Here is a 14,373-nt window from a genome sequence, read left to right as displayed (position 1 = left end):
GAAAAACACTGTCATTATCAAATGGTTGATTACTTGCTTTTTTGAATGTGCTAAATGAGTAAATTCTCTTGAATAGATAAAAGAATGGATGAAAATCTGCTTCCCATCCATTAAATGACCGATGTTCATTTACGTTTTGATTTCCTTCTTTCATTTTTCTCAATATGCATTACTACTATCCATCTGCCTTGTATAAATCTTGATTTGGCCCCACTTACAAGCTCGTGTTACTTCAAATAGAAGTCCTGGCATTGGTTTGTTAAACGTGTTCACATATAAATGCATTGCTTTTGTCACTATGTACATAATGTACTTATTATTATTTTTAAGCCAAATAAGCTGAATTGAATCAAACTGAATTTAATTCAAGTATGTCCACCTGAATAATTGCTTGATAAAAGCTTTTATTGTACAGAATGGGTTGATAGAAATAATTGCCTTCTTTGATAGAAAACAATAATGATAAAATCTATGGCAAGCACAAGTACATTGCATGTCTTACCATTAATGATAGAAAAAAAAAAATCCGTAGAAGTTGTGTTGTACCAGGGGCGGGTCAAGGAATTCTGTAAAGGGGGATGGGGGGATCTGATATTTCTGGTGCCACTTCCAGGTTTCATTTCATTTTTTTCTTTTTATTTCTTTTGTTTTAAAAAAAGGGGGGCGTGCGCCGGTTGCACCCCCCCCCCCCAACATTTCTAATAAAATTCCCTGCACATGAAATTCATATCACAAAATGAATGGTTGATATTAGAGCTCTATTTTGCTTAGAGTTGTCTCTGTTATTATACAAATAACAGCCTATGTTTCAGGAAGGCGTGGACTTATGCAGATTGCAAATTCCTTATACATGTAGATTGCTCAATATGCTGTAGCCATTGCAGCTATCTGATGTCACTTTTTTTTTCTTCAGGTAGGTGTGATTATACCAAATCCAGTCATCCCTGTCTGACAGCTATCATCATTTTCTTATCTGATATTTCTTTGCCCTATGCTCTGAGCTAGCTTCAACAGATAGGCGACATGATGATCAGAACATAACTGAGATAACTGCGCTTCAACTTGAAATTGATAGTCTTGCTTCCAGAAGTTTCACATTTTTATTGCTGGGTTTGCACTTAAAAATACCATGTTGTAGCTACATGCATAGCATTGTTTGTAACCTTATTAAGTGCCCTTTATTAGATAGTGCTGTATCACTCAAAAGTGCAATCAATGATTAAATGTATAACGAATATTAATTGGTTCAGGAAGTGTGTTTTAGACATATTAAACAGTGCTTACTAGTATTTCATTTTTTTGTGCCTTTACTACTTCCGTAATTAACCATCAAGAGTAGTTATGTTTGCTGCTTTTTTCTGTTTTATCGTCATAGTTGATCATGATATCCCACTGTGGATTCCAATGATGCGTCTCATTATGATAACATTGCCAAGGTACAAAGGTAGGCATAACTATCATATCACAGTAATTGTTGATAGCATTATCAATGTCTTGAAATAAAGCACATTATCTAAGTCAATGTTTTGCCATGTTGAATTGATGTGTCTTCGTTTGAGAGTTTGTCAGCACCTTCCAAATTTGTTTTGATGATAGAAAGAAAAGTAAAAATATGTTTTTTATATCACTCATGGCAGAGAAGCTCAATGAAATAATAATGACTCATAACTGAAACTTATTTTCAACAGTAAATGAAGCTGGAAGTGAATTTAGGTTGAAACCAACAACAAAACAAAACAAAACAAAAACATGCATTCACATTGTTTTATCAGAAATGTAATCATCATAATTTTCAACTTTGAAAAAGCTTCCTCAAAAGTTGACTGGGAGAAACAAAAATTTACTTTGAAGGTTATTTGTTTACTCTGAAGAAGCCACAATTTTAATGCAATCTGTGCCAGATAATGGACAAGTTGAAACAAGTTTGAATTAGGATGGGTATGCGTGGGTGTATGTGTGTGGTAATGTTTGCATGGACTTGTCACTGCTTACGTGATTTTAAGTGACTGTAAATCCTCAGTTCATTCTGTTTTATGTCATGAGGGTCTTTTTTGTTGTTGTTTTGGTGTTCTGTTTTTGTCTTTATTTTCATTTTGATCCACCGTTCTTCGCACAAAGCTTGTTTATTGCATATTTCATTATGTTGGTCCCGTTCATAGCTTCATTTCAGCTCAAAAGAAGAAAACTGAGAACAGCCAGAGTGGTATCAAGAAAATGCACACACATGCACACACACACACACACACACACACACACACACACACACACACACACACACACACTAAACGTTTGCATGCACGCCTAAACACGCACATAAACAGTTTTGTTCAATTATTGAGGTTCATGTTTACAAAGTTTGAATTACGTTTTATTAAACCCGGAAATGGCACTACTATTTTGTGCACCACCACCCCCCCCCCCCCCACATACTGAATTCCTGGATTCGCCCTTGCAGACACACACACACACACACACACACACACACACATGGCGGTACAACTGTAGATGGACACTTAAAGTCTAAGAAAAAAAAAATGAATCGCCCAGTAAATCCCATTTAGGAAGGGGGAGGGGGGAGTATGAACATATAGCGTAAGGAGGTAAGTGTAAGGTTCCAGGTAATCATTCAAAAAATCTAGCTAATAGAAATAATGATAATAATAATAGTAATAACAAAAATAACACATGACCTGATGGAAATAAAACATCTGGGGGATGTTTCATAAAGCTGTTCGTAATTGGGTAAAGTTTAATACGAATGACTTGCGAGCGACTGGTGATCAGTTCTTGTGTTGAATTATGGAAATTCTGATAAGTATAGCAAATCAGAACTGATCACCAGTCGCTCGGAAGTTGTTCGTAACTTTACGAACAGCTTTATGAAACGGGGCCCTGCACTGTCATGCGTTGATTTGGGAGTGCATTGTAGGCCGGTAGGGGCAGACACGATATCACGATACTTCATTGACACAATATGATAGCATCACGCATGCATTCTTGTAATGATGACAAGCTATTGATAGAGTCAAAGCGTGGGCGATGCAGTGTTATCGGCAATTAGCAACAGATAGTCCCACTCGAGTTGTGACGACAATGAGTCAACTAATGGATAAGGCAAAAAGAATGAAGCAGCCATGAAACCCAGGGTGGAAGTGATGCACAACATGCTATCAGCGCACAATTATGTTTACACTCTGATCAATGTCTTGGCACTCTTGCCATCTTGTGAGTTTGTGTCGTTTGCGATGATCTTTTTTTTTTCTTTCTTTCTTTTTTTCTTTTTTTTTCTTTTTTTTTTTTTGGGGGGGGGGGGGGAGTAGTTTAAAGAATCACCATTGATCCAGCTAGTGGTACTAGTCAAAGGTATAATGTAATAGACACTAGATGGGGCTATTCCACTATAACTAGTAGTGTACTGTATAACTACTACTATAATACAATTGTAATAGTATTAACTTTGCCCTGCACTGGCGCTAGGCAAAGCCGGCAATATTATTATGTTATTTTGTGATATTAATTGTATTTATCAATATGAATTATTGCCTATGAGTCTATGACATATATTATAATCAGTGTTAAAGGGATAGTACAGTTTTGGTTGAGATGAGAATTAGGCTTTTAAATTTTTGCAAGATACCAAGAAAACACTTATGATATAGTATAGACTGAGCCTACCGTTTTAAGAGGAATTAAAAGTTTATTTGATGAAAATCGGGTTTGGAATAACTGAAACATCCAAAAACAAAGTAAAACAAAGCGATCGTTACAAAGTGTGGGTCCCACACTTTACTAGAATCGTTCTTTTTTAGATATCTCGGCCATTTCAAAACCAATTTTCATCAAATAAACATTGAATTCCTCATAAAATTGCATGCTCTTTCATATTTCATATGAGATTTCTCATTATCTCACCTAAAAATGTTAGAAACCTGAAATTAGGTCTCAACCAGAACTGTACGATCCCTTTAAAGTGTATCGCTTAAGCCTACATCTTTTACAAATCATTATTGATACCGATTTCATCAAAGGGCAATTGCAGAATAAGTTTCAAATAATTTCAGTTACGGCAACGGTCCGGAAATAACCAGTAACTGTAATGATTGTAAACATCTTTGCGAAATGGCATCCAGAAACTAAACTAATGATTATTGCATAAAGTTTTAAATATAATAATTATTATTGTTGATTATTGTGTGCTCTTCATGGTTAGACATCGATATTACATTGGCGTGAACTGTTATTGCGTTTTCCTTTGTAAAGTTTTTACAATGAAACGCGAAGGAGATGATTGACTCTTTCGATTCTTAATCTTTCCATAATCTCCATCGCCCCCCTGTCTGTTTTCATTGTTCTATGATATCTTAAGTTATTTATTTTCCTTCCCTTCCTCACATCCCCTCTCCGTCTTTCTCCCTGTTATTCTCCGTCTCCTCCAACAGCAATCGGATTCTATATGCTTTCAACATTATACTCGCCAATAACTCAGTAACCCGAAACGCCATCGTATCACGTTCTTTGTCGCTTCGTTTAAATTCTTTGTGTTGTGATTTTTGTAATTCTTGGTTTACAATGAATCTGTAATTCAATCTGTTTCCCTTTTATGATTTCGAAATACCAAGGAGCACGGCAAAGCTACACAATTAAAATTCCGTCGGCAAGGTTAGAGATCATTCTACAACTATACTCTCATCAGTGCTGAACAGTGCCAGTGCCGTATACGGCACAGAACAGTGCCATGTCATAGCGCCACCTTCGTCCATCATCCCATTAACTATAATAATCTCCCCAACACTCATGACACCACCAACACCGTTGCCTTCCTTTGCGTAATATGCCCTTGCTTGTCACACTTGAGAATGCATGAGAAACGAATGTCGATTTTGGGCATCAGGTGATGTGAGTTGAAATACGTTTCATGTCATTTTTATCATTTGGATGGACGTGCATCTTCCGGTGATTTCCGTCAGAGCGGACACAAAACTTTGTACATAAATGCATGCACAAAGTTGTGGGTTTTTTTTTGTGTGTATGTGTGTTTTTTTTAATCACCAAAAATGGATAGCGCGATCTGACCATTGTCCGATAGTGTATACGTTTTCTCATGTATAACGCATCTGTAATACTCTATACTAGTACTTTATCGTTTTCTACGCGTTTTTATCCGCTATAGGGCTCCTTAAGAGTTCGTTGTTGCAAGAGATGGAACGGATGGAACGGCTGGCTATTAGTGATAATAGCACATCAAACGCATACGCACGGCATAACCACAGCTGGACGCCTATCATGCAAAACGCATGTTACGGATGACAAACGGACAGGACGGTCATTTAAGTGATGATTACAGCCTATACAGGATATATCTATACAGCACACGGGGTATATACAAAGAGGTGTTACAGAAACCGTCTGGGGCCACGGGAATAGAAAAAAAAAGAAACAAAAACAATTCACAACATCCGTGAATTTCCAAAGGTTTTACGTCCTTAGATTCTTCCCATCTAAACGGGGGGATGTGAGGAGGGGGAGGGAAGAGGGGGGGGGGGGGGTCCATTGAACTTGACCCCCCCCCCCCCCCATCCCGTACGCAGCCATCCCACTCCGAAGATATACGTGAGTTATAAAGTGTGCGTTGATGAGAAAGGCCATTTATGAAACTCGCGATTACATTGATCAGTCCACTCTCTTGCAAATTCCTCTACTTTGCCGGCACAGAGCAACAAACATTGCACAAACATAATCAGATTATGAGTTACGCTATATAGGCCTATAGCATAGGCGCCGGAAGTGGGGGGGCAGGGGGGGCGGCCGCCCCCCCCAATCCAAAAAGTGGGGGGGCAAAACGCATTTTTGCCCCCCCAAAAAGCCCCCCCCCCCAAAAAAAAAAAAAAAATTATAATAATAATGATAAAAATAAATTAATAAACAAAGAAAATAAAATAAATATGTATATATATGAATAAACGGGAAAAAAATTGGCTACAAACGGCAGCTTTTGGACTGTAAAATGTCAAAATTTTCAAGCTCGCTCGCTTCTCTCGCTCGCATCCAGCAGTTGAACCCGGTGCGCCTCCCCCTTAATTTCTAAAGCGAAAAACATAGCTACGACGATAGTTGTTGGACTCTAGAATGTCAAAATTTTCAAGCTCGCTCGCTGCGCTCGCTCGCATTGAATCGTTATGCCATTCTCCTAATGTTGCTGACAGTAATTGCCAGTAGTTGCGCCCGATGCCCCCACCCATATTTCCAAAGCGAAAGATAAATATAGCTATAAACGGGAGTTTTGGGACTGTAACATGTCAAAATTTTCAAGCTCGCTCGCTTCGCTCGCTCGCATTGAATCATTATGCCACTCTCCTAACGTTGCTGCCAGTAATTGCCAGCAGTTTTGCCCGATGCCCCCCCCCCCCCTTAATTTCCAAAGCGAAAGATATAGCTACAAACGGGAGTTGTGGGACTGTAAAATGTCAAAATTCTCAAGCTCGCTCGCTTTGCTCGCTCGCATTGAATCGTTATGCCATTCTCCTAATGTTGCTACCAGTACTTGCCAGCAGTTGCGCCCGATGCGCCGCCCCATTAATTTCCAAAGTGAAAGATATAGCTACAAACCCCAGTTTGGGGACTGTAGAATGTCAAAATTTTCAAGCTTGCTCGATTCGCTCGCTCGCATTGAATCGTTATGCCATTCTCCTAATGTTGCTGCCAATAATTGCCAGCAGTTGCGCCCGATGCGCCCCCATTTATTTCCAAAGCGAAATATATAGCTACAATTAAAACTCCAGTTTTGGAACTGTAGAATATCAAAATTTCAAGCTCGCTCGCTTCGCTCGCTCGCATTTTATTGTTATGCCATTCACCTTATGTTGCTGACAGTATATAATTTGTCGATCGTTTCACACCGTCATTTCATAATCCATGTAAGGAAAATTTACAATGTTCCTCAATGACTGCGTTGTTGAATGTATCACATTCCGTAAAGTATTGTAGTCCCATTATTGCTCACGCACACATGCACAAGCATACAGACCGTCAAAATTACTTTATGGTTCCCCCCCCCCCATGTTTCGACCCACCGTACGCCACTTCACACACACACACACACACACACACACACACACATATATATATATATATATATATATATATATATATACATATATATAATAGATGTGTGTGTGTGTGTGTGTGTGTGTGTGTGTGTATGTGTATATTGTGTAACATATGCATGGTCTAATCTTGAGCCCCCTCCAATGTTTGCCCCCCCAATCCAAAACTGCTTCCGGCGCGCCTGGCCTATAGTGTTCTGCTTGTAGCATAGGGTTGGCATTTGTATTACTATGTCATATTTTGAAGTAAAAATGATTACACACCCATGAAATTGGAAAAATTTTCAGTACGTATACAATGTTGTAAAATAAATGCAATAAACTGATAAAAAAGCAACAAACAAACTTGGGTCAAATTGGCTGCTATGACAAAATACGAATGTCTATAGTCACATAACATGAACTTACGTTCAATCTTCAACATGAACAAGCCATGTTGGATGACCACGCCTCGCCAAATACAAAAAGTGCAATACAGTAGCCTATACTGATCCTCACTATCTTGCAGGTCTTATGAGTTGAGTGAATGCAAACTATCCAAATCAGATCTCCTTAATTACTTCTTTCCTGGCTTTCAATTTATGCTACATCCGCTTGTATCGAGTGTCAATACAGTGCCGAAGAATTCGTTTGGGAGAGGGGAATCAAATGCCGTAGGGCCTCTGCTATACAAACCAATGCTATAGTTTCTCTTATTATTCTATCTTCCAATATTTTCCAGTTGTTAGAACTTATGCATCATATACACAATGCCTATTTTGCAGTAATATCAACTTGAGCATGATTGACGTTAATACCACAGGTATATCAATATGCAGCGACAGGTGGAAAAAAAAATCGTTGTGATGAGTTACCTGCTATACCGGGTGTCCCAAAAAAAGCGGAACGGTGGATTTTCAGTACCTTGCGTTCTAAAAGTGATATATTTTTTGACACCATTAGAAAGAACATCTTCCGCAAAAGACCATGGTACCAAAATCATTAAATTTGGTTCAGTACTTTTTATTCTACGCCAATTTCTGTAAATGCAGTCATTTTCAATTTTTTGCGACTTATGAGATAATAACTTGGGTGCGACACGCGTTCCATACGGTGAATTGTGTAAGCTCGTTGATCCATGTCAACAAAAAATAATGCTTTCATATTGGGCTCGCACACACACACACACACACACACACACACACAGACGCACACACAGTTTTTTTCCTGGCCCGTGCCCAATGTGAAAGCTGTATCTTTTGTTGACATGGATCACCGAGCTTACACAATAGTCACCGTATGGATAGCGCGTCGCACTCAAATTATTATCTCATAAGTCGCAAAAATCCGGCGAAATTTGACAAAGACTGCATTTTCAGATTTTGGCGTAGAATAAAAAGTACTGAACCAAATTTAATGGTTTTGGTATCATAATCATCTGCGGAAGATGCTCTTTATAATGATGTCAAAAGATATATAACTTTTAGACTGCAAAGTACTTAAAATCCACACTCTAAAAACAGTCTAGTCAAATAATTAACTAGATTTCCCAGTCAAGTAAAATTGACTTGAAAATCAGTCAATTATCAGTTACTCTGCTCCCTTTTACTATAATATCTGTCATCGATGAATAACTAAGTGCAATAGTTACGTTTGACGGGTTTCCTTTGATGCGCTTACGTACTGGGAACAAGCGCGGTCGCTTATTGGCCGATCCGCGCGATGGTTCGAGTAAAAGTTATGTTGATCGCTAGCTGTGTGAGATGTGCGCTGCTAGCTAGCTGGGCCTGCAGGGCTAGAATAAGCCGTTTTATTTTTCGTTCGGCGATGGATGATTTCGTGAGGCAAAGACTGCTGGAATGGGGGATGGAGGAGTTGATAGACATTTTCAAGGGTAAGTTGAAACTGCATTAGGTCTACCGTGTAACAGTTAGTGCAGTTTTGCACCTGCATGTGGTCGGAAGTGACCGTGAATGATGGCATGACATGTCATGAGTGTGACACTGACTGTATGAATTGATGGGAGGACCGAAAGCTACGCACTTTGTTTTCAGCAGCTAAAAAAATCACGGAAATCATTGGCTTGTGCAATTTCATTTTTATGTCTTGATTCTACATTAAATTCCAAAGTTGATAGAGAAAATTTACGAGGGTTGAATGTTAATAACGCTTATTTTCAGGTCAATATTAATGCCGGTGTCAAATTTTGTTTTGAAAAATGAAGGGTCCTAAGGCTAAAGCTACGCGGAATGCCTATGCATTTGAGTCATGCAAATCTTGATATTGAAATTTACTGTGTGTGTGTATCGCGTGTGTATTTTACCCTGATTTGAACGCGTCGCATTGCGCGTGTAGGTATGTTATTTGTATGGTGCGTAGCTTTAGGACCCACTGTACCTTTTGTGTGAATGTGAGGTCTAAACGTTATTGAATCGGTGCGAAACTGCATGCACTAGCGGGCTGCCGTCTAGCGCCAATTAAACTCCATTATTCATGTATTGGTACTAGTATGGTAGGCCTACTATCACTCAGACTCGGAGTCGGAGTCTCGGGCTAACCCAGGCTAGGCTACGGCCTAAGCCCAACTTAATCCAGACTATTAAAAGCGGGCTATAGCCGCTAGTACGTAGTAATAATCTAGGCTTAACTTAAGCCTAGCCTAGCCTAGGCTAGACCAAACATTAGCAGGAGATTATTAATAGGCCGATGTATCTGTGTTTGTGGACCTTGCATTGTACTGTACTCTGTGTGTGTGCCCGCCCGTGTGCACGTGTGTGTGTGTGTGTGTGTGTTTGTGTATAATCGGCCCGTACTGTATCTGTGAGCTATGTCCAAACTTCGTATCTCTCAGCTATTAAAATCCATCCTCATCAAATTGAGGACATCAAAAGGAATTACGGGGCATTAAAAAAAAAGGCTCTCTTAAATGCCTTGTAATTTGTTTTGGTTTCTTTAATTCATGTGATTTGTCTCTAATACTTGGCTCATACGTGGTGACTTTTCACAAAGGTGTGAGTAGTGACCATGGCATAAGGTTGTACATGACATTCAATTTTTTTTTTTCATTTTAACTTGCCCTAACAACCACTAAATAGCATTTTTTACGAATCTCTTCTAACCATGCATACCACTTCCAGGTGGTTATAGATCCACCAGATCCACTGACTAGACTTTTTAATTGTTTTGATGTTTTTTTATAATATGCAAATGTGGGATATGTATGGGGCGTTCTGCCCCACTACTGACCTATCTCTTTAAGCTGTTTGCACCTGATATTGCCCATCGACATGTAGTACATGTGAACATTAACTTTAGCAAGATCACCCTCGTGCAACTGCAAGAGATGGAGGCCGATTTTTTTTTATAGTTTTTCCCTAGAAACCAGAAGCTCCTCTTTGAAATGATACATGTATATGTTACATTTAGCCTATTCAAAGATTAAAGTTTTGGTAAAGTGTCCACTTTTCTGTGGAATTACCCATATTGCTTTTTCCCTTTCAAATTGAAAATAGATTTATACTAGTAACATTTTTTTCATTTATTCCAGATTCAGCAGGACTTCAGGATTCTTTATCCAGAGGTTGCAGATAAGCTGTTCTCAGAGTGGCCAAAAATAGCTCCCCTGGTACTGAAGTATGCAGACCTCAATAACCCGACATGGCAGGAAGCTTTGACTGTTCCCCATCTCCGTAAGAATATTTTTTTTAAAAACCAACACATTTTAATTGAATTACAACATTGAAGTTGGAATGATGCAAAAAGAGAAATGATATTTGGAATGGGGAAAGAGAGATTTCCAGGAGGAACAAAGAGAAAGGTCAATTAGAGAATATTAATTTAGCATATTCTAACTATAATATAGATTTCAATGGTAATGTTGCTTATTTGTAAAACATCATTGGGGGTCTTGAAAAGAAATGAGCTAATTGTAATTTGAAATGATAGGTCATCATGCCAAACCATGAAGTTGTTGGTAATATGGCAATGGTCCATCTACTCGAAATTAATTCCAGTTCATTTTCTTCCAAATCAAAATTTTGTGTAGGATCATGAAATCATTTTATAAAGTACTTTATTTCCATACTATGATAATTAGCAAACCATTTGTCATTCCCTATGCCAAACTATGGTCACTCCGAATTCAGAATCATCCCATGTTCCGTTTTATTTCACCTCGGCCATTGGTCTTGGTGAAATAAAACGGGGCATGGGATGATTCTTAAGTTGTCATTCACCTAATGTGGTTTGGGGAATTCTATATTATATAATATCTAATCTTATTCAATTTGTTTTCTTCCTAATTGTACAGCATCTCCTGCCAGTGCGTGTCCTGCAGCAGAAGTGGAGACCATGGCACTTCTTGCACTTCCACACATCGTGAATCCAGGAATGAAGAAGGTGGGGAAGCGCAGCATGAGATGCAGCAGGGCAGAGGCGTCCAAAGCCTTTATCGACATCGGCCCAGTAAGAAAATCAATTTAATGAAATGCGAATCACTCAGCCTCGGACATAGTCTAAGCGTGTTAATTTTTCAATTTTAAAGGTAACATGGAGTACTGGTCAGTGGTGGAAAATTTTGCTTAAGTTTAATAGGCCTACGATTGATTTTCAGCCAAAAGTACTTCACATTTGCACTGTAGTATGGAAACATTTCAACACAAGCTATGTACTGAATATTTTTAGAATCATAGGTTAAAACATGCTTGATACTTTTTGACATCACCCAACGTCAAAAAGTCAGATTAACACTGTCCCATATATGCATATCTGTGTTAGTTCTATATCAAAATGATTTTTTGGATCATTGTTATATGAGGAATGTTCTACTATTTCCAGCACATCTAATATGTATCATGCATTAAATTATTAAGGTTCTGTGAAATTTATTTTATACCGCAAGTACATGTATTCCTAATACCTTTAAATTGTCCTTATTATTCATTTACTGATGAGCATCAATTATTTCACTTAACCAGTTTATTCTCTGTGGTTCATTTTCAGTTTGCTTTAGCTAGCATATATCATGTTCTTTTTCATGACATAATCATGAAATAAAAAAGATGACAAAATATGCATTTTTTGCTGTGTTGTTGGAAATGTCCCTACTGTAAAATCTCAAACAGAGGTGCGAACTGACTTGAAGGATTGCACTCTTTATATTTCTGGGATTATTGATACTAATTCATTTATATATGAAGACTTATGGGGTGTTGCAAGAAAGTTGCAATCGATTGCAAGTTGCAACTGATTGTTACTGGCCAATCAAAATCATTGCTGCATGCATGTCTTCTTAAAAGGGCAGACCCTGAGCCAATCAGCATGGTTGTTTCAAAATTAGCAATTATTTGCAATTGATTGCAACCTTCTTGCAACACCCCATTAGTTTGCAAAAGGGGTTAGATCCAATTTTTAGGAAAATTGAGTTATTGATATAAGAACATTGTTCAACTGTGCCTGTCTTTTGAACAAAAGTATTAAGCTAAATTTTCAGAGCACTTATGAAGAAATGCACTTCCTAATTTCACTTTTCCATAGAAGCCTGTACAAAATCTGGCTAACAAATGCGTTTTTCTCTGAAGTCACAAAAGTGGATCTAACCCATTTTACGAACAAACTCTTCATATACTTTGAAGATATATTGCGCTGTTTTTCCCAAGACAGATATTATTAATATTTACCCCCACTTTGTTTTTATGGAACTCTTTAAAAAGAGCAATTATGCGCCTCTAATCGAGATTTTACTATACTTTGTCCCATGCCTCATTGCCAACACACAAATGAATGGAAATTTGTTTTCTTTTAATACCTTCAAATTATCTTAACAACATTGATTTACACATGTCTTGAGATGACATGTACAAAACGAAAAGAAAAATAAATAACATTTCATATTGCATTTGTCAAATACTCTCCACTGTTTCTTCATGTCATAAGAATTCGTAATTGTAATAATGTGATCTGAAAAGTGATAGAGCACCATAATTTTCTCTTTCTTCAGGTAGGAACAAACCTTCCAGACTACCTCGAAAACTGCAAGCAGAAGCAACCATTTGTGCTCGCCCTTGGAGACATCCTCAAGCCGGAGCAAGTGTTTGTCATTTGTGATGGTGTTGCATTGGAGGCAATGTCCCTCATCCAAGGAGTGGACCTTAGTTTCAAGGCCATCTTCGTTCTTTGGGTAGATTATCCTTGGGAGGCAGCCAACACTTACGACTTTCTGCAGAAAGTCATTTATAAGATGGATGGTGGAAAACCCAACTGCAATACCACAACCCCATCCAGTACCATTTCCCTTAGGGCTTACATTTCTAATTTTTCATCATAGAGTCCTAGGAAATGTTAAAGGTAGTAGCCCATATTTGCAAACCCACAAAACTCGAAGCGGGATGAAATAGGTCCTTTATGACTTTGAAAGACAAGTTAAAAGTATCATAATTCATCTGTCGCCTTTTGTCAATGATATATTTATTCAATTCTAGAGAGAGAGAACCAGGGTTTTAGAATCAATTTCTAAACATGTCGTCCCGATGCTTTTACGAATGGTGCAAAATTACTGTTGAACGCGGAGCTCATATGATTATATAACATATAATTTATCTATATAATTGTTTTACAAACGGCGCCTCATAGTATGCTCATAGTAGTGCTGCGCAGTTTTCTGCGAATTGTCAAATCGACGATGCGACATCACTGTTTTTCCCATCGAAGACACCTTCGAATGACAATTTCAAGTGCCTGAACGTATTTCTAAAGAAGTCTAGAAGTGATGTAAGTCAGAAATCTAATTCCTCCTATTTTATATCGATTAAGAAAGACAAACGTGCTGTTTTATGAGTCGTCCCTGGATTGGATCTTGAGCTCCGCCACTTCGCACTCTTGAGTTACTGTTGAACAAGAGGTAATCTGAAGAAGCATCATGTTACATTTTCATATGTTTTTACCAAAGTAAGAGGCAGATTGAAATGCTATTTTGTACATGTTTACTGTAATCATATCCAAACTCCATGCCAACTATACTGCTTGTTTTGACAAATGTGGGCTACTACCTTTAAAGCCTTGTTCAGACAAGGCACAACAAAGCTCAGCGACATTTTGTGTACAAAGTCAATGGGATATGAGGCGTCAAAAGTGTTACAGAGGCAAGTGACCTTTTTTGTCGCAAGGCGACAAAAAATGCGGACCAATCAAATTCCTTTAAAAAGTTAGCGCAAAATAATTTGTCCAGATGATCTTTATACATGGTTATAGTTATACTATGTTATGTGTGATGATGCAAAATCCTGTTTGTGCC

General features: G+C 38.1%; 1 pseudogene; it reads left to right on the top strand.

Moving 5' to 3' along the window:
• The first annotated feature begins 8,909 nt into the window (after nt 1-8,909).
• Nucleotides 8,910-14,373, top strand: LOC139738528 (uncharacterized; annotated as a pseudogene).

The sequence above is a fragment of the Diadema antillarum genome, unplaced genomic scaffold (assembly GCF_040938485.1).
Source record: "Diadema antillarum isolate AM-2024a unplaced genomic scaffold, OU_Dant_1.0 seq00000752_RagTag, whole genome shotgun sequence".
Classification (NCBI taxonomy): Eukaryota; Metazoa; Echinodermata; class Echinoidea; order Diadematoida; family Diadematidae; genus Diadema; species Diadema antillarum.
Note: the sequence above shows the minus strand (reverse complement) of the source record. Positions and strands in the feature narration are given on the sequence as shown.